The 19,362-nt window shown below is 33.7% G+C and overlaps 1 long non-coding RNA gene and 2 other non-coding genes across 3 annotated transcripts in view; 2 read left to right on the forward strand and 1 right to left on the reverse strand.

The window, feature by feature from the left end:
- LOC140621491 (uncharacterized) overlaps positions 1-19,362 on the reverse strand; it is a 291,722-nt gene that overhangs the window by 125,720 nt on the left and 146,640 nt on the right. The gene's annotated exons all lie outside the window — the stretch shown is intronic.
- Positions 9,785-9,889, forward strand: LOC140621855 (U6 spliceosomal RNA). Its single transcript, XR_012021578.1, has one exon. It is a non-coding gene; the product is annotated as a U6 spliceosomal RNA (small nuclear RNA).
- On the forward strand, positions 18,169-18,272 carry LOC140621873 (U6 spliceosomal RNA). Its single transcript, XR_012021592.1, has one exon. It is a non-coding gene; the product is annotated as a U6 spliceosomal RNA (small nuclear RNA).

Raw genomic sequence — 19,362 nt, forward strand, 5'->3', positions numbered from 1 at the left:
AGTTTCAGCTGCACAGGTGACGATACTAAGTACGTGGTGAGTTGGATTTAACCTGTGTTACTGTCTCCAAAATAGGTAAAATATTTTTTAAAAAGACTTCAAATGATTAAAAGATATACACAATAGTATTTAAAATGATCACGTGACACTTTCTAAATCAGAACCCACATGAAACAGATGTCTCATTATGTCTAAAATATGAATAGCACTTAAAAACTGATCTGTTTTTATTTCTGCTTCCATCTTGACTCCACTGTTAGAGAACAATGACCTCTGAGACAAGGGGAAAAAACAAAGTAAGTCCTAAAATTGTCCTATTCTGCTGTCTAGGGAAGTTTCCAAAATATAGCACAGGGGAAGGGGACAGCTACACAAGAGAAAACACCAAAGGTCTGCAGAGAGCTCCCTCTGAGCCTTCATCATGAGCATGAGCTTGCAGAGTAGAAAGATTCCTAACACAAGGGGCTTGGGTAGAATCCTTGAAGGATACTGCTTTAAGCCATACCTAACAAGGATCAAGTTGTTTTGAAGCAACTTAATGCTTCCCAGAATAAAGTCCAAAAATATTAAAAGGAATGCAAATACTGTAGCACACCACATATAACACTCACAGTGTGATATCCAATCAAAAAATGAAAGAAAGAAGAAAGAAGAAAAAAAGAAGAAAGAAAAGAAAGAAAGAAAGAAAGAAAGAAAGAAAGAAAGAAAGAAAAAAGAAAGAAAGAAGAAAAAAAGAAAGAAAGAAAGAAAGAAAGAAAGAAAGAAAGAAAGAAAGAAAGAAAGAAAGAAAGAAAGAAAGAAAGAAAGAAAGGAATGTCTGTGCAGCTCAGTGGTTGAGCATTTGCCCTTAGCCCAGGGCATGATCCTGGTCTAGGGATTGAGTCCCACATCGGACTCTCTATGGGGAACCTGCTTCTCCCTCTGCCTGTTTCTCTGCCTCTCTCTGCCTCTTATGAATAAATAAGTGAAATCTTAAAAAAAAAAAAAAAAAAAAAAAAACAAAAACAAGTATGCAAAGAAGCGCAAGAAAAATCACTCAGTACAAACAGATGCAGAAATGACACACATTAAAGAGTAGACAAAAATGTTAGAACAGGGGCACCTGAGTGGCTCAGTTGGTTAATAAGCAGCTGCCTTCAGCTCAGGTCATGATCCCAGGGTCCTGGGATCAAGCCCCACATCAGGTTCCTCACTCAGTGAGGAGTCCGCTTCTCCATTCTCCCTGTTCCTTCCCCCTACTTGTGTTCACCCTCTCTCTCTCTCAAATAAGTAAATAAAATCTTTTTTAAAATGTTAGAACAGCCATTATAAATATGTCCTATATATCCAGGAAAGTAGATCAAAGTGGGCATAAGGAGAGACATGGAAAAACTTATAAAAATTAAAGACCAAAACAATAAAGATAAAAAATGTGACAAAATACAAACTTTTTTTGAACACTTACCAAAATATTTCAGGCCATAAAACAAGTCTCAATGAAAATAAGTTTTTAAAACATAAAAACTTTGATGTCTGATGACAATTAGATTAGAAATCAATAACAGAAAAATATATGGAAAATCCAGAACTTTTTTTCAGAACTTTTTTTAAACAAAACAACATGCTTGTAAATAATTGATGTGTCAAAGAAGAAATAAAAAAGGAAATCATAATATATATGAACTAAATAAAAATGAAAACACAATATTTCAAAATTTGTGCAAGTTAAACAGTTCATAAGGGGATAATTAAAGCTTTAAATACTTATGAAACAAAAACAGAAGGATCTGAAATATTCTAAACTTCCACAATAAGAAATTAAAGAAGAGCAAATAATATTCAAAGTAAGCAGAAGAAAGTAAATAAAGAGCACAAATCAGCAAAAGAATAAAATTACATATATATGTGTGTATATATAGACAGAGACAAAGAGGACAGGAAAAGAGAGTAAGATACAGAGAAAAAGAGAAACCAAGAGAAAAATCAATGAAAGCAAAAGCAGATTATTTGAGAAGATAAATAAAACTGATAAACTTTTGGTCAGAAAAATGAAAGAAGATACGTATTACCAATATCATACAGGAAAAGGAGACTCACTACACATGCTACAGACATTAAAAGAATAATAAAAGAATATTATTTTTTTTAAACTACAATTATTTCAATAATTTAAATGAAATGAATAGAATTCCTTTAAAAAAAACCACTAAAGCGGGATCCCTGGGTGGCACAGCGGTTTGGCGCCTGCCTTTGGCCCAGGGCGCGATCCTGGAGACCCGGGATCGAATCCCACGTCGGGCTCCCGGTGCATGGAGCCTGCTTCTCCCTCTGCCTGTGTCTCTGCCTCTCTCTCTCTCTCTGTGACTATCATAAATAAATAAAAATTTAAAAAATTTAAAAAAAAACTACTAAAGCTCATTCAAGAAGAAATAGACAAACAGAATAGCCCTATATCTATTTTATTTTATTTCATTTCATTTTATTTTATTTCATTTTACAGAGAAAGTATTCATATGCATGCACAATTGAGGGGGCAGAGGGAGAGAGAGAATCCCAAGCAGGCTTTAAGCCCAGTGGTAGAGCCTGAGGTGGGGCTCATGACCCTGAGATCTCACAACCTTGAAATCAGGACCCAAACTAAAATCAAGAGGAGGTTGCTTAACCAACTGAGCCCCTCAGGTGCCCCATATCTATTTAAAAACTAAATTTGTACTTAACAATTTTCCCAACAAGTAAACTCCAGGCAAAGTAAGACTTCACTGGTGAATTCTACCAAACATTTAAGAAAAAAAAATACCAATTGATTTTTTCAGCTCATTCTGAGGCCAGTGTTACTCTAACAAGATTCCAAAAAAAAATCAAAACAAAACTACATATTAATGATCCTCATGAACACAGATGAAAAATTCTTAATCTCACTTTATAAAATGGAATTTAACTATATATAAAAAGAATCATATGTCATGGTTAGATGGGGGACCTATCTCAGAAATGAAAGCTTTATTTAACATTTGAAAAATCAAACAATATAACTCACCATAATACAGAATTAAATAGAAACATCATATGGTATTCCCAATAGATGCAAAAAAATAATTTGGCAAAATTCAATATCCACTTATGATTGTAAAACTTAGTAAACTAGGAATAAAAGTTGTGGTAGACTGAATAACTATTTCCTAATCACTGCAACCTGTCAGTATTATTATATATGGCAAGAAGACTTTGAAGGTATGATTAGGTCAATGATCTCGAAACCAGATTATCTTGGATTACCTGCATGAGTCCTAAAACAACCATGAATGCCAAAATAAGAAGGTAGCAATGTGGAGATTCTAGTACAGAAGAAAAAAGGTTTTATGATGACCTCAGAATCTCAAGATTCTAAGACACAGGTTTTAGAAATAGAGGAAACAGCCATGAGCCAAAGAATGCAAAGAACGGAACTCTCTAGAAGCTGGAAAAGGCAAGAAAATGGATTCTCCCCTAGAGCCTCTGGACACTATGATACCTTGGTTTTGGTCCAGAGTAACTAATTTCAGACTTCTGGCCTTCATAACTGTTGGAAAATAAATTTGTGTTGCATAAGCCACCAAGTTTGTAATAATATGTTACAAGAGCCCTAAGAAACTAATAAGAAAGGAACTTCTACAACTAAATAAAAGGCATCTAAGAAAAATCAACAACTAACATCATACTTAATGAAAGACTGAATATTTTTCCCTTAAGATTGGAAACAAAACAAGGTTGTTCACTCTTACTGCTTCAGTGCAACATTATGCTATAGACACTAAATATAAGACTTCAGGATAGGAAGGAAAAAGGTAAAAACTATGATAGAAAAAGAAGTAACACTATTTACAAAAGTCAAGTGGGTTTAGATAGAAAATCTTAAAGAACTTTTAAAAAAGTACTATAATTAATATGTAAGTAAAGCAAAATCATAATCAATATTTAAAAGTTAAAATATATAACAAAAAAAATCCCAGAAAAAGAAATGGAAAAAAAATACCACTTAAAAGAGCATCAAAAATATTAAATTCTTAGAAATAAGTTTGATGAAGATGTAAACAATTTGTGCACTAAAATCTACAGAATATTTACAGAATTAAAGAAGACTTGCAAAAGTAGAGAGATAGAGCATGCTCAGATATCAGAAGATTAAATGAAAAGTGCAAATTCTTCTCCGACTGACCTGTTTAAAAAAATTCTTAGCTGAGGGGCAGCACAAAAACAGCCTGAAAGCTGGATTTGACATATGGGCTATAGTTCCCAAACTCTTGCTATAGATTCAATGAATCCCAGTGAAAATCCCAGCATGCTATACCATGGAAATTTATATGGAAACACAAAAGTCCTCACATAGCTAAAGTCTGAAAAAGAACAAAGTAGAAAGACTTATAATACCTGATTTGAAGCTTATTTTCAGTCCCCAATAATCAAGTTAGTATGTATTTAGTAGAAAGCTAGATATATAGATCCTTGGAACTATAAAGGAAGTCCTCAACAAGACTCATGCACATATAGTCATTTGAATCAACAAAAATGGCAAGGCAATTCCACAGAGATCAGATAATCTTTTAAAAACAGTGCTGGAACAATTGAATATCCATGTGGAGTAAGAAAAAAAAAAAAGCAAGAGTCCTTAGCTTGGGGAAAAAACTAAGAATAAGTCTTCGGTTAGGCAAAGATTCCTCAATAAAACACAAAAGTCATGGACTATTTAAAAAATCAATAAAATGCTAAATTTTATCAAAATGTAAAACCTATGTTCTTTGTAAGACACTCTTATGGAAATGGAAGGACAAGTCACAACCAGAGAAAATACATTTGCAAAGCATATATCTGAAAAAGAACTTTCATCTAGAACAAAAATAAGCAAAACAAGTCCATTGGCTAAGTCTGATGTGCCATTTGTTTTAGTCAATAAAGTTTTATCGATACACAGCCATATTCATCCATTTAGGTCTCAAGTGCTGTTTTCATGATACAAGGCCAGAGTTGAAATTGTTGCAACAGAAATCACATGGCCCATAAAGCCTAAAATATTCACTTTCTGGCCCTTTAAAGAAAATGTTTACCAATCCCTGATTTAGAATGTGTAAAGAACTTGTACAGCATATCAAGACAAACTTCCAATTTTCAAAAATGATAAAACATTTGAATAGGAACTTCACAAATGAAGATATATGAATGGCAAGTAAATATGAAAACCTGCTCAACATCATTAATGATTAGAGAAATGCAAACTAAAACCATGATGAGATACTGTTACATAACAATTGGAATGGCTAAAATTAAAGACTGTTCATACCAACTAAACAAGTGGGGAAGGAGCAAATAGAATCCTCAAGCATTGCTAGTGGAAGTGTAAGATGATACCATCACCACTGATCATTTGATAATTTCATAAAAAGCTAAACATACACATGCTATACAACTCAGTCATTCTTCTCCTAAAGAAATAAAATATGTCCATTCAAAGACATGTCTGTGAATATCCATGACAGTTTAATGTTACAGCCCCAAACTAGAAATGACACAAATGTCTATCAGCAGCTGGACGGATAAACACAGGGCAGTACATACATTCAATGAAATACTACTCAGCAATAAAAAGTACGTGCTGCTCAATACATGCAACTCAATTATGAGACAAAAACCCAATTTTCAAAAATGGTGAATCTCATAATATTTATGCTGAGTGAAGGAAATGAAAGCAGCTAGATAATAAAAAGTACATATCATATTGTATTTTTAAATAAATTCTAGAAAATGGAAAATAATCTAAAATGACAGAAAGTAGATTAGTGGGCACACAGGCTATGGAGAGGGGAAATCAAGGAAAGATGACAAAGGGGCACGAAGAACTTTTGAGTGATAGAAATGTTCATGATTGTGGCTGTTTTAATGGTTTCTAGGTCATATATATGTCAAAACTCATCAAATTTTACACTTAAAAATGCCAGTTCGTTGTACATCAGTCTCAGCTCAATAAAGTCATACAAAAATGGAAATTTTTCTGGGATAGTATTTCCATAGCCACAATTTCTCCATAGATATTATTTTTGGAGTGTTACTTGTATGGGAAAAATAATTACAGTGACATTCAGCCTAGCTACTCAAATTGTTGTCTGAGGAGCAGCAGCTTTGGCACTGACTGAGCTTGTCAGAAATGCTGAGTTCTTTCACTAACCCAGCCGCCACCCCAGAGCTTTTGATCAGAATACACATTTTGAAAAAGTCTCCAGGCAACTTGCATGCAGTAAAGTTTAAGAAACACTGTACAAGAGACAACAGCTTTGGTTCAATTGAAAAGTAAAAATCAGTACTAATATTCCTCATCAGAGATGTTATTTAAAAGATTCCTTTTATCATGTTGTGGGTATTACCAGAGAATTCTAAAATACCTTTTGATTCTGATCCCACAGTCCCACGTCATTGCCTATTTTCAACTGGGGTTGCCACCACTTTTCACACATGTACTTTCCTCCAGTATCTCCCTCCCTTGCATTTTCCTCATATGTAGCATAATTGTTCAGGTTTGTTTTTGTTTTAAGTCAGCTCCATGCCTGGTGGAGCCCAAAGCAGGGCTTGAACTCATGACCCTGAGATCAAGACCTGGACTGATCAAGAGTCAGATCTTAACCAACTGAGCCACCAGAGCCCCATAAATGTTCATATTTTTAGAGGGAAGATTAAGTGTTTGTAATGTCTTTAAAATTATATTGTGCTCCTTTGCCTTCATTTCTATGCAGAACTCTTGAGCATTGAGGTAAACTGGGGCAAAGGGTGATTTCAGAGAGCTAGTCTCCTAACTTGAGTCAAAATCTCTGAAATGAACACTAGAAATTGAGAGAAATAAATGAGAAAAAAACTTAACCATGTAAGTAATTATCTACTTAATTCTTTTAAAATTCTTTAAAAATACTTTAATTCTTTAAAAACTTATAGTAAAATAAATACAACCCAAAGAGATGAAATAGAAATAAAGATTTGAAAAGAAACTAATATAAAGCAAGTGTATTGAGAAAAGAACACACACTAAGGAAAATAGTACCTTACTTCATACAACTTTTGACAGATTTTAGTGTGCTTTCACATTCATTATTTCATTTAATCTTTTCTATAAATCTATGATATAAGAAGTCAACTGTTATTATCGCCATTTTCCAGTTATATTATTTATCCAGTCTTGCTCAGCTGGGGATTCAAATCCTGTTGTTCCAACTTCCAGCTTACCAGCCCACATTGTATGTATGAAATGTCCTTGCAGGAGACAGTAAAGATCTCTTTCAAGTTTCACATATAAGCGGTTCAATTAAAGACTAAAACAAACACTCTGGGGCATTTGCTCTCATGACAAGCCAAAGTCTGAAAGGGTTTGATATTAAAATCAAAATTGCCTTTGAGTTACAAAAGCACATAAACACATCTTTATCTCCAAAACTCTGACTGTCTTTTTACCTAAAATGAAAAAGCAGGCAGTTAAAAAAAAAAATCTGGGTAGGAGGAATTTTTTTTTTAATCTGGAGAGGTTTTTTTCCCCATAAAGTAGTTAATTCTAGTGAGTTCCAGATGTCGTATTTTAAAAGGCACTGTTCTCAGACCTTTCTATCACCCAAAGAAATCCTCCTTCTTTAGGTAAATTTACTATATTTCTACTACCTTTTATTCTGGAGTCAACCATCTACTGTATCCTTTTTTTCCCTTCTCTTAAATGACAGTTCTCCTTGATTTCTTTCTTATTAAAGGGCTTGACAGAGATAGATAAAAATGACACCTAGGAAAGAACATTTCTGCTCCTGGGAGTCATCAAGTTTCAAACTTAAACTTGGAAAAGTATCTGAAGCAAGCCAAAATGAACACAGAGCAAGCACAAAGACAAATGTTCTTTTTTCTTCTTTTTTAGTTTGAGGGAAAGAGATTATTTTGTTTTGTTTTGTTTTGTTTTACATTTGGTCAGTTGGCACACTGCATAGTTAATTTGAGATTTTTTTCCCCCTTTCTCATTTCAGTTACTTTAGATGTGTCTTACATTAGCTTTTCTTTAAGTCTTGAAGGGAGTTGGCCTCCATTCCCCCAATTGGAACAATAGTTTCTCTCGGTTGACAGTGCCAGCTACATATATTATCTGTCCTGTTCCCAGCAGGAACATTCCAGTGACTGCTTAGAAAAATTAGTCACATGGATTTTTAGACTGGGGAGGGGTTGGCTAGCTTCAGTTGTCATCTTTGTGAGAAAATTGAACTGTTTCTTTTCATGTCTCCCATTTACCTATTTTAGACTTTTATAAATGCTACTACACCTTTTCTTCATGACAGTTAAGAATGAGCCCATCTTTGAAATCCTCCAAGAACTGGGGGCACATTTAGCCTGTTAATGCTTCTTTCTTGGCCCAATTCCACTTAGGCTAATTACATTCTGTTTAAAAAAAAACTCCTTGCATTTTCATTTGGAGATGAAAAAGATTGTTTTTCAACCTTCTCTTCTGAGCTTTAAAACTCTACCCTCAAAAGCCCAGCATGGATCCATCCAAAGTTGCCTAAGGACAATTCCCAGAGTGTGGGAGAATCCAAAAGTACACAGCCATTCCCAGAGGATAAAGTGGCCATCCTTGCACCCAGTCTTCAAAGAAAAATATATGATTATCTATCTGCAGAAGGTTGCCCTTTGCTTTAAAAAGACATACTTCTTTATCAAGGGATAGTGATGACATACTTCAGGATCCACACCAAATACCATCCAAAAGAGACGGGAATTCCCTGGAAACACATTGTCTGTTCCTTTTTTGAAAATGAAAAGCACTGCAAAGTAATCCAAAAAGTCAAATTCTTATAGTTTCTAACCTCTTCTTTGATGCTACATGTTGCATGCTCCAAATATGTTTAGCATGCTACATTCATTGAAATATATACCTCCCATGATGTCTCTTTTTTGCTACAATCTTTACAACAAGAGCTCTTCCCTTTTATTTCAATTGAATAAAGCAATGTGACATTTGCCCTTGTTATTTTAGCTTTATTTCAGAAATTTCTAAAACACTTGTCTCTGCAAGATTTCCTTGACATTAAGGCACAGGAAATTGCTCTAGGCTCTGCTGACTCAACATTTACACATTTTTCTTCTGATGAAATATTTGTTTGCTTTAAAACTAAATGATGTAATGCAACTAAAACAATATAGAATTATACTAATTATGGTCTAAGTTGACAGATTTAGATGGAATCATATTTTATGTCTGTTCTTGTAGTATATATAGTCATTATCTGTCAAGTATTCACATGCAGTTTGGGAATTTTCACAACCAACAAAGTCAGAACTCCAAACCAACAACCTAAAAAAGGGGGCGGGGGGGGGGTAAACTTCAAAAGACTTACAGGTTTAGTTTATACAGTACCACCAAGAAGGGATCATGAACAAATTCATTTTGCTAGTCTTTGTGACTAGAAAGTTCCCACGATTAAGCACTGGGGAAGGGAAAGAGGATATATCTTTTTCTTTAATTTTATTGCATATTTTTAATTTAATGCCAATACAGTTAACATACAGTGGTATATTAGTTTCAGGTGTACAATATATGATTTAACAATTCTTTACAACATTCGGTACTCATCATGGCAGGGGTACCTCTTCATTTTAAGATTCATGAACAGTCTAAAAATAGGTTCATGGGAGGTTTACCCTTAGTGTCACACTTTCACATTTTCAATTACAAGTTTTGTATAAATGTAAAATCATGTTTGTTTATGTCTCATAAGTAGACTTAATAACAAGCTTTCTTATACAAAAAAAATTGCAAGTTGTGCTTACTTCGGCAGCACATATACTAAAATTGGAACAATACAGAGATTAGCATGGCCCCTGTGCAAAGGATGACATGCAAATTCATGAAGCCTTCCATATTTTTGAAACAACAAATATTGGCAAGGATGTGGAGAAAGAGGAACCCTCTTGCACTGTTGATGGGAATGCAAGCTGGTGTAGTGTGGAAATTCCTCAAGAGGATAAAAATAGAGCTACCCTATGACCCAGCAATTGCACTACTGGGTATTTACCCCAAAGATACAGATGTAGATCTATATATCTATATCTATATCTATGTCTATGTCTATGTCTATGTCTATATCTATATCTATATATACCCACAATGGAATATTAGTCAACAGAAGTGATGAATACCTACCATTTGCTTTGACAAATGGAGGGTATGGTGCTGAGTGAAATAAGTCAATCAGAGAAAGACAATTATCATATGGTTTCACTCATGTGGAATATAAAAAAGTACTGAAAGGGGCTATAAGAGAAAGTAGGGAAACTGAGTGGGGAAAAATTAGAGAGGAAGACAAACCATGAGAGGCTCCTAACTCTGGGAAACAGAAGGGTGGGGGGTGGGGTAACTGGGGGATGGGCACTAAGGAGGGCACTTGATGGAATGAGCACTGGGTGTTATATGTTAGCAAATTAAATGTAAATAAAATCAAAACAACTAAAAAAATCACAAGTTGCAAAAAAAATCTTGCTGAGCTCAATGAGAGGGTAGGAAAGTGCCTTCATCTATGGAACAGAATTCTGATAACAGAAGCACTGAAGAACAACATGTGAAGGAATATAAAGAAATGCAGCATGCTTAATAAGAGAGAAATTCCACTGAATCTTTATGGTCTCTCTTCACCACTAGTTCTAAGGCACTATTTGAACATGAAAGAATCCCAGATCCTTCAGATATATTTTCTTTTACTATCCAAATTATAGAATGTCATGGCTCTTTCAGTAGTTCTGTCCTACATTTTTAAGTTTCTAAGAATACATAAAGTGATAACTAGACTTCCTAATATAAAGTGCTAACCTCCCTCTGAGGGACCAGAATCTATATAAACCAGTTCTTAACATTTTCTCTTACTTTCTCTCTGAATCTCACTAAAGATATTCCAATGAGTGTCTAATAAGACTAAAGTTATATAGGCTCTTTAGTGATTTTCTTAGTTACTTTGACAAAAGATAAATTTTTTCTTTTCATACTAGAAAATTTGACGCAAGGAACTGATTTCCACTTCAACATGTAATAACAGTAGAAGAAGCTACAGGTCATTTGTTGAGCTTCTCCGCTGCTTAGAGCTCTTTAAAATGATGTAATTTTGATGGCAGCAACAACCCAAGGGGACAAAAGAAAATATTATAATGCCAATGACCTCTGCTGCTAGGGAAACATGAAAATTTAGGATTTAAAATGACAAAATGCTTTAACAATGTTATAGTCCCCCTATTCTTAATTTAGCTAACTTGCTCAATTTTAACTATCATTTAACTGATTCTATACAATAGCAAATGGAAATTTATACAGTACCATTTGGAACACACTATCTTTCATAAGTGACGTAATTATTCCAAATTCTAACTGTACAGCAAAGGATATACTTGCATGAATGTTGGCTTGAATGTTTTGGCTTCAATTTCAACTTTTGTAATAGCTGCAGCAAAATTTTCCTATCTAAATGTTTTTAAAGGCAGAATGTCTTCATAAATGAGCAAAGAGTTGGGTATCTAGATACTCCCTGGAAGCAAAACACAGACAAGTGTCCAAATGCAAGCTTTCTCATTTATATGTAATGGAGTTTGAATATAACACAGCTGTTTAGTTTTGAAAGATGTGGCTATAATTACTCTCGTTAGGGCTCTATCATTCTACCTGCATGGCATATAGCATCGTGGGCCAATTGTGGGAGAATATATGAGGGAAAGTTGATAAAGCAACCCTGATGTTCATATGGGTTGATGTGATTCAGCTGTTCCTGGCTCATAAAACCCAAGAATAAATGTATTGAGATGAGGATAGAAAATCATGGAGAACTCTTACCAATGTACAAGAGCTGTATACAAACCACAAGATTGATATTTTAGGCAAAGTGGCATCTTGAAGACTATATAGAAAAGAGAGAAAAAGGCATAGTCAAGTGATAAGTTCAAACAGAAAAAAAAAAATATCAAGAAAAAAATGAATAAAAAATGCAGGTAAGGGAAGGTGCTAGCAGTAAAGCTTCCCAAAAAGTAGAGGTAGTAAAAGCCCACCTTAGAGCAGTCAGATGCACGTGGAAAAGTGGTATGAAAGCTAAATTAAACTATAATATAAATTAGTTCACAGAATTAGTCACTAATAATTTTCTTTACATGGAATTGGTGACAGTTTCTGTTCTCCTCCCACTTTGGAATGAGGGAAAGGGAAAACTAACATTTCCTGACGACATACTATGACCCTGGCAAAATGCCATATAGACAACATGCTGTCTTGTTCAATCCCATGAGGATGAAGGGTAATGATCCTTTGGAGTGGTCTGTTGAGGTGGAAGGTACACTGTGCAGAGATTCTCAAGAATGCCTAGACCCCATTAGAAATAAGAGGTGACTGATGACTGATCAGGATACGTCTAATATGATGGGTTAGAATGTCTGTTTCATTCCCTGAGTAAAATTAAAGAAGGAGTACAATCTGAAAAATTCTACCTTTAGAAAGGAAAGCTGAAAACAGAAGTCTAATATAGACTTCAAAATGGTAAGAAAGGAAATGAGTTGGTATCTCTAGAACAGGTACGAAAACTATTAACAAAATAACAAAAAACTATAAAACTATAATTATAGCTTTCCAATGTTCCTGTGACCTATTTGTGTTTTCTCATCTACTTTTATGAAGTGATTTGCTTTAGAGTAAAAAAAGCCTTGTCCTTTAGATTATAAAACAGCCTAATGGTTGGAGAATTTGTGTCCAATTCAACTCAGGTTGGGGAAAGACATCCCCAAAAGCAACCAACGATACCACCAATGGACACTTTAGGTTTCGTTTGCTATAATGCGGGGATGGAAGTGGGAAGGAAAGGATGGAGGGAGAAAGGAAAGGGAGAGATGGAAGGAAAATCAAAAAGAATGGACCTGGGGTTTAAGACTTTGTCCAAGGTCTGAACAGAAAAATCTGTGAACTTTGTGGTAACCCATGAAGCTGACATCACACCTTATTTCTATTGAGAAAATTTAGACTCATAGAAGTTTTGTCATCTGCCCAAGGTCACATACCTTGTAAATGGAGCTGGAATTCAAGAACAGTTGTGATTCACTCCAAAGCCCATAATCATGCTCCTTAATCACAATGACTGGCAGTTGAGAATTTTAAGCCAAGAGTGAGAAAATGGAGCCATAAGAAATAAAGAACAATAGGCATATGCAGCAAAAAGGTTACTTAACAGACATTGGTGTAATTACTTTGAGAGAGAAAAATATTACAGAATTTAATTAAAATATTATTGAATATGTATTAGTCCAATGAAGTACAGATTGTATAAGAATAAAATATCAGTGAAGCACCTTATTTCAATGAGAAAAAATTATGTGCATGAAATAAATAAGCAAATACTCTTGAGGAATAGGCTGGGAAGAACTAAATTTTGTTGTCACTGAGTGGGTTATGTATTACAGCCCATTTTTACTATATCTGAGCTTTCCTGGACATACTGTAGTTTGGGGAATACAAAAGAATACTGGACTAGGGTTCTGAGCCTTAGCTTTTATAAGATCTATAATTAATCACTTCAAGGAATGTCTGGCCTCAAGTTTTCTAACTTACAAAAATGAGGCACTTGGCTAGATTAATGGTTATCATATTTTTTTGTTATAGAACCCTTTTTTTCCAAATAAATTCTCCAGTTGATTTCAAATAAGTAATGCTGATAAAATTGCAGCATGACAAATACCAAAAAAATAAAGACTTTTTTCTTTGAGCTCTTAGATTTATGTTTTAGAAAAGGCCTAGCCTTAAAACATGTGGGAAAATGATACTAAAATGAAATATATTTCCGCATTTCACATATTGTATTCCAAACTGTCCTAGTTCTTGGAAGTAGTGTTTAAAAAGAATTCTCTGGCTAAAAATATCTTTGAGGGATGAACACTGCACTTCCCTTTTGGAGAGTTACGTGTATCATGTTAAGAAATCAGTAGAATTCTGCAGCAAAATAAATTTGTTTAATTTTGCTTATTCACATGCATCACAAATGACCTCAGGTCGCTTTGTTTCGCCTGAAGTGAATGTTCCAGGGATCATGCTTTTTAATGTGGTTTATAAATTCATGAACTTCAAGGGCCCCAGTGTAAGCACACTGACCTACTCATAGGTTCTGAAATGGCACCTACTATACATAAGCACTCAATGAATATAATTTCTATGAATTTAAAGTTGAATTCCACAAAAACAGAGTTAACTGAGCACAAACCATGTCTTAAGATACCTTTTAAAGGAGGAAGGAAACTGCTGATGAGATATAAAGGATATTCAAAGCTCTTCAAGGAAAACAAGCCTGAGATGATGCAGATACACATCCAAAATAGGAAAATATCTTGAAAATTCTTCTACCTTCCCTTTTCTCCTTGGCTTAAACCTAATATTTTGTCCTATTGATCCATCTTCTGTACTTCTCAGCCTTTCTCTTAGTTAAGGTCAGAATAGAAAAAAAAAAAATCTAAAGAATGAAGTGCTAAATCTCAGTAAGTTACCATACCTCCACTCTGCTCCCCTCCTAGATCTGGTCATTCCCATTGCACTGTCCTTATCAGTTCTTATGCCAGATTCCATAAAAGCTCCTCCCATCCCAGAGTTAGTACCTTTTTTTTTTTTTAAGGCTTTTTATTTATTTTATTCATGAGAGACACTTAGAGAGAGGCAGAGACATAAGCAGAGGGAGAAGGAGGCTCCCTGCAGTGAGCCTGATGCAGGACTCAAGCCCATGACCCCAGGATCACAACCGGAGCCAAAGGCAGATGCTCAACCACTCAGCCACCCAGGCATCCCCAGAGTTAGTGCCTTTGGTGACTCTGCAGCATGGCCTATGACTGGTTTTCCACCAAAATGTGGATTGATGTCCTTTAAGCCCTTTTTGTACAGAGATTACTTTCTACCATCCATATGTACCTCTAAAATCATTAAGTGAAAAAAAAAACTTAAAAAAATAAAATCACTAAGTGAAAGAAGGGTAATGTTGCTTTAAAAAAGGACAGTTATTGCCTTATTCCTACAAATGACAAAGAAATAATGAGAAAGAATTTTGTTTGTTTTAGAAAAGGAGATTAAAGAAAAAAAACACTATTTTTCTTCTATGTTAGGCCATCATGAACAGAAACTTTACTTCTAAGCCATAGATGGTGCTGTGAAAGAAAGCAGATGAATAAAGAAAGACAGAAAGAAAGAACGAAAAGAAGAAATTAAGGTCAGAATCCAGTGCCAAAAAGTGAGTTTTCTCTCCAACACTTCAGCTACTTAAATCACTAAACTGGCCCTTAGTGATACTTAGAAAAATTAATTTAGAAAGATTTTCCTTTCTTCTTGCTAAAAGATAGGAGTGTCAGGGAGACTTCCATAATTCCATCACAGTAAAAGATGATGCAATATTGCCAACCCAAACTAAAAATGTAAGACTTTTCATAGAGACATTTAAGTATGCGTTGTTAAATTTCACAGCATTATTGACATAATACTTTTGGTATACAACATGATTGGTGAGCTAGCCTTAGGACTGAAACTCCAGCTGTGACATGATCCCTACCCTTTTGGAACATAACTTGTTCATGAAATGGAGATCGCTCTTATTTTCAGGAAAGTACTGAGGTTTCTCTAATCCAGAATAGTTTAAATATAAGGAAGTGTTCCAAAGGATAGCAATCAAAATGATGAATGAGTCAGATTATTTTATTCATGGAAATACAAATGAAGCATAAATTACCCAAGACAAATTTGCTAAGAAAAAAAAAAATGGGGGAAATTGTGTGATGGTCTGCAGAATGTGAAAGGCACAGACCTCAAGGCTAGAAAAATAATTTAGTGTGATTCAAAGACTAGTAGTACAGATAATAAGAATGTTCAGAGTAAAACAGATGCTGCCTCCTCTGTTGAATAAGTAGCAAAGAAACTACACTAATTTGAACATGGTCTAGGAATCCAAACCAGGTAAAGACTTCAGAATAAATGCTAGTACTGTATTAATATTCTTGTCAAAGGAGATAATACAGCCTAATTAGGTTACCTAGATTATTTAGACATGTCATTTGACCCATTGGAGTCTTCTTTCATGAATATCAGACTCCACCAATGTGCTACCAACTCCCCACCACTGGAAAAGCCTATTAGAAACATCAATGTTTAGGTGGCAAGTTGCTTGTCTTTTTCTCTGGGCATCTAAAAAACAAGTAGATGCATGATAAGCAATTTAAAAATCACAATTAGTTTATTCCCCATGGACAAATAAATAGCAACCCCACATAACCTTAACAGTCTCCAACATTGCCCAACAAAATTATAATATGAAAAATATATGTAATTTTAAATCTTGAAGTAGATACATTTAAAAAAACAAGTAAAATCAATTTATTAATATGTTTGATTTAATCCAATATATTGAAAATATAATTTCATCTTGTGGTACTAGTCACATTTCAGTCCTCAGTAAGCATATGTGGTCAGTATGCCTCAGCATACAGCACAAGTACTAAAAGAAAAGTAGAGGTATAAAACAAAGAAGAAAAAAATGTGCATTGGTCAATGAAGGGACATTCTTTTGGACCCAGGGTAATGAAAATTACGATTGTACTGAACACTACAAGTAACTTCACTGAGAAGGGGAAGGAGGACAATAGGCACTCTGCATGTGAAGTGAAAATATCATTAAAATAATAATTCCTTTATGTAATTTGGAGAGGAGCTAATTTTTAAATAAAATTATTTTCTTTAAATCCCCATCAGTGATCAATCAAAAATATATCAAAACATAATTTTAAACATATTTATAATTCGCAATTGCAATGATGTTAAGATATGATAAGAAAATAAAATATTATTATGAAAATTATTTTAAAATTGTCAAGGACAGCACTTATATTAAGCACTTAAAAACATTTCTAGGACAGTTGAGGATGCCTAGATTTAGACTACCATTGCAGATTATCATTCAGAAATATACCAACAATTTATTTTTTTATTCAATAAAAATTTCTTTAGTATTTATTCTATTCCAGAGCTGTCTTTTGGCCCTGAGGATACAATGCAAACAAAAACTGGTAAAATCCATGCTCCTCAGGATTAATTAGATACTTAATTCAATTTGTCTACCAAAGCTTTGTTAAACAGTTTTTAAAGAATTTCCTTTTTCCATCACCAACTAATACGATCTAGAATTTGTTCTCTTTAGGGAACATATTCATTGACTGTCAGCCTCAAGAAGTCTGGAACCTGTTTTATCTATCATCTAGTTCATTATATAGCAGAGTGACTTATAGATTATTTAATGAATTAATTGAATCAAATTGAAGTAAATCAAACTTAATTTAATTAGAAGGAATAAAATAAGTGTTACTGCACTGCTAAAAATCCTTACTCAAAAACCAGGAATATCTCCATTAAAAATACTGAAACCAAATGAAGACATTAATTACAAGAAAGGAAAACTTCAGACCAATATCTCTCATGAACATAGGTACAAAAATAATCAACACAATATTACCAAATCTAACATTATATAAAAAGAATTATATACCATGACCAAATGGGATTTATTCCAGGTATATAAGACTGGTTCAACAAATGTTAATCAGTTAGGGTTATCAATCATATAAATAGGCTACAAAAGAAAATTTACATTATCATAACAAATGATGTTTAAAAAAAATTGACACATCCTAACATCAAACACTAATTTGTGATAAAAACTCTAAGCAAATTAGGAATTAAGGGGAACTTCCTCAACTTGATAAAGAACATCTGTAAAGAACCGACAGCTAACATCATACTCAATGGTTAGAAACTGGATGCTTAGTAACACTGAAAACAAGGCAAATATATTCCCTCTCAAAACTCCTATTCAACATTATACTACAAGAGCTAACTCATTAATACCAAAAAAATGAAAATAAAGTGTATACAGTATTTGATGTAAAAAATAAAATTGTCCTTGTTTAGAGATGGCATGATTGTCTATGTAGGAAATCCCAAAGAATCATCAAAAAAACTCCTGGAATAAATAAGTGATCATAGCAGAAGTGCAAAATACAAGATTAATACACAAAAGTCAATTGCTTTCCTATATGCCAATGATGAAAAATTGGAATTGGAACTTAAAACACAATACTATTTACATTAAGACCAAAAACAATGCAATACTGTTCACTTTAGCAGCATATATACTAAAATTGGAATGATACAGAGATCAGGATGGCTCCTGTGCAAAGATGACATGCAAATTTGTGAAGTGTCCCATATAAAAAAAAAAGAACAAGAAAATAATATGATTAAGATATAAATTTTTAAAATGTATAGCATTTATATAGAAAAACTACAAAAATCTAATAAAAGAAATTTAGGAATATCTAAATAAGTGGAGAGATATTCCATGTTTATGGATAGGAAGACACAATATCGTTAAGATGCTAATTCTCCCCAACTTGATCTATAGTTTCAAGGTAATCCAAATCAAAATTCCAGAAAGTTATTTTGTGGCTATCAACAAAGTCATCCCCAAAGATTACATGGGAAGATGAAAGACTCAGAATAGTCAACACTGTATTAAAGATGAAAAAGAAGTTAAAAATCTGAGACTGACTACAAGACAATATAAAGCTACAGTAACCAAAAGAGCATGGTTTTGGCAGAAGAACATACACATAAGAAAAAAAGAACATACACATAGATCAATGAAGCAAAATATAGGACCCAGAAATAAGCCCACACAAATAAAGGCTACTGATCTTTAACAAAGCAGAAAAGGCAATTAAATGGAAACAAGATAGCCTTTCAACAAATGATACTGGAATAACTGAATACCCAAATGCAAAATAAATTTAGATTTAAGACTTATACCTTTCAACAAACTAACTGAAATAGATCACAACCAAATGTAAAATGAAAAACTATAAAATTTCTAGAAGATAGTACAGGAGACAATCTAGGTGACTTTGGTTTAAGGATGAGTTTTTAGATGCAACACCGAAAACATGATGATCATAGAAAAAAGTTAGTAAGTTGGTCTTGTTAAAATTGAAAACATCTGCTCTGTGAGAGATAACCTTAAGAGAATGAAAAGACACATACAATGAGAAAATATTGCAAAACATATATTTGGCAAAAGATTTGTATTTAACATATGCAAATAATTCTTAAAGCTCAATAATAAGAAAATAACTCAATAAAAATGGTAAAGCAATCTGAACATACACTTCATCAAAGAAAATACAGATGGCAAATAAGTATATGAAAAATGCTCAACATCATTTTTCATTAGGGAGCTTCAAATTAAAACAACGAGATATCATTATTAGAATGACTGAAATAAAAAAAAGCTGACAACAACAAATGCT

The sequence above is a fragment of the Canis lupus genome, chromosome 30 (genome assembly GCF_048164855.1).
Source record: "Canis lupus baileyi chromosome 30, mCanLup2.hap1, whole genome shotgun sequence".
NCBI classification, from domain to species: domain Eukaryota; kingdom Metazoa; phylum Chordata; class Mammalia; order Carnivora; family Canidae; genus Canis; species Canis lupus.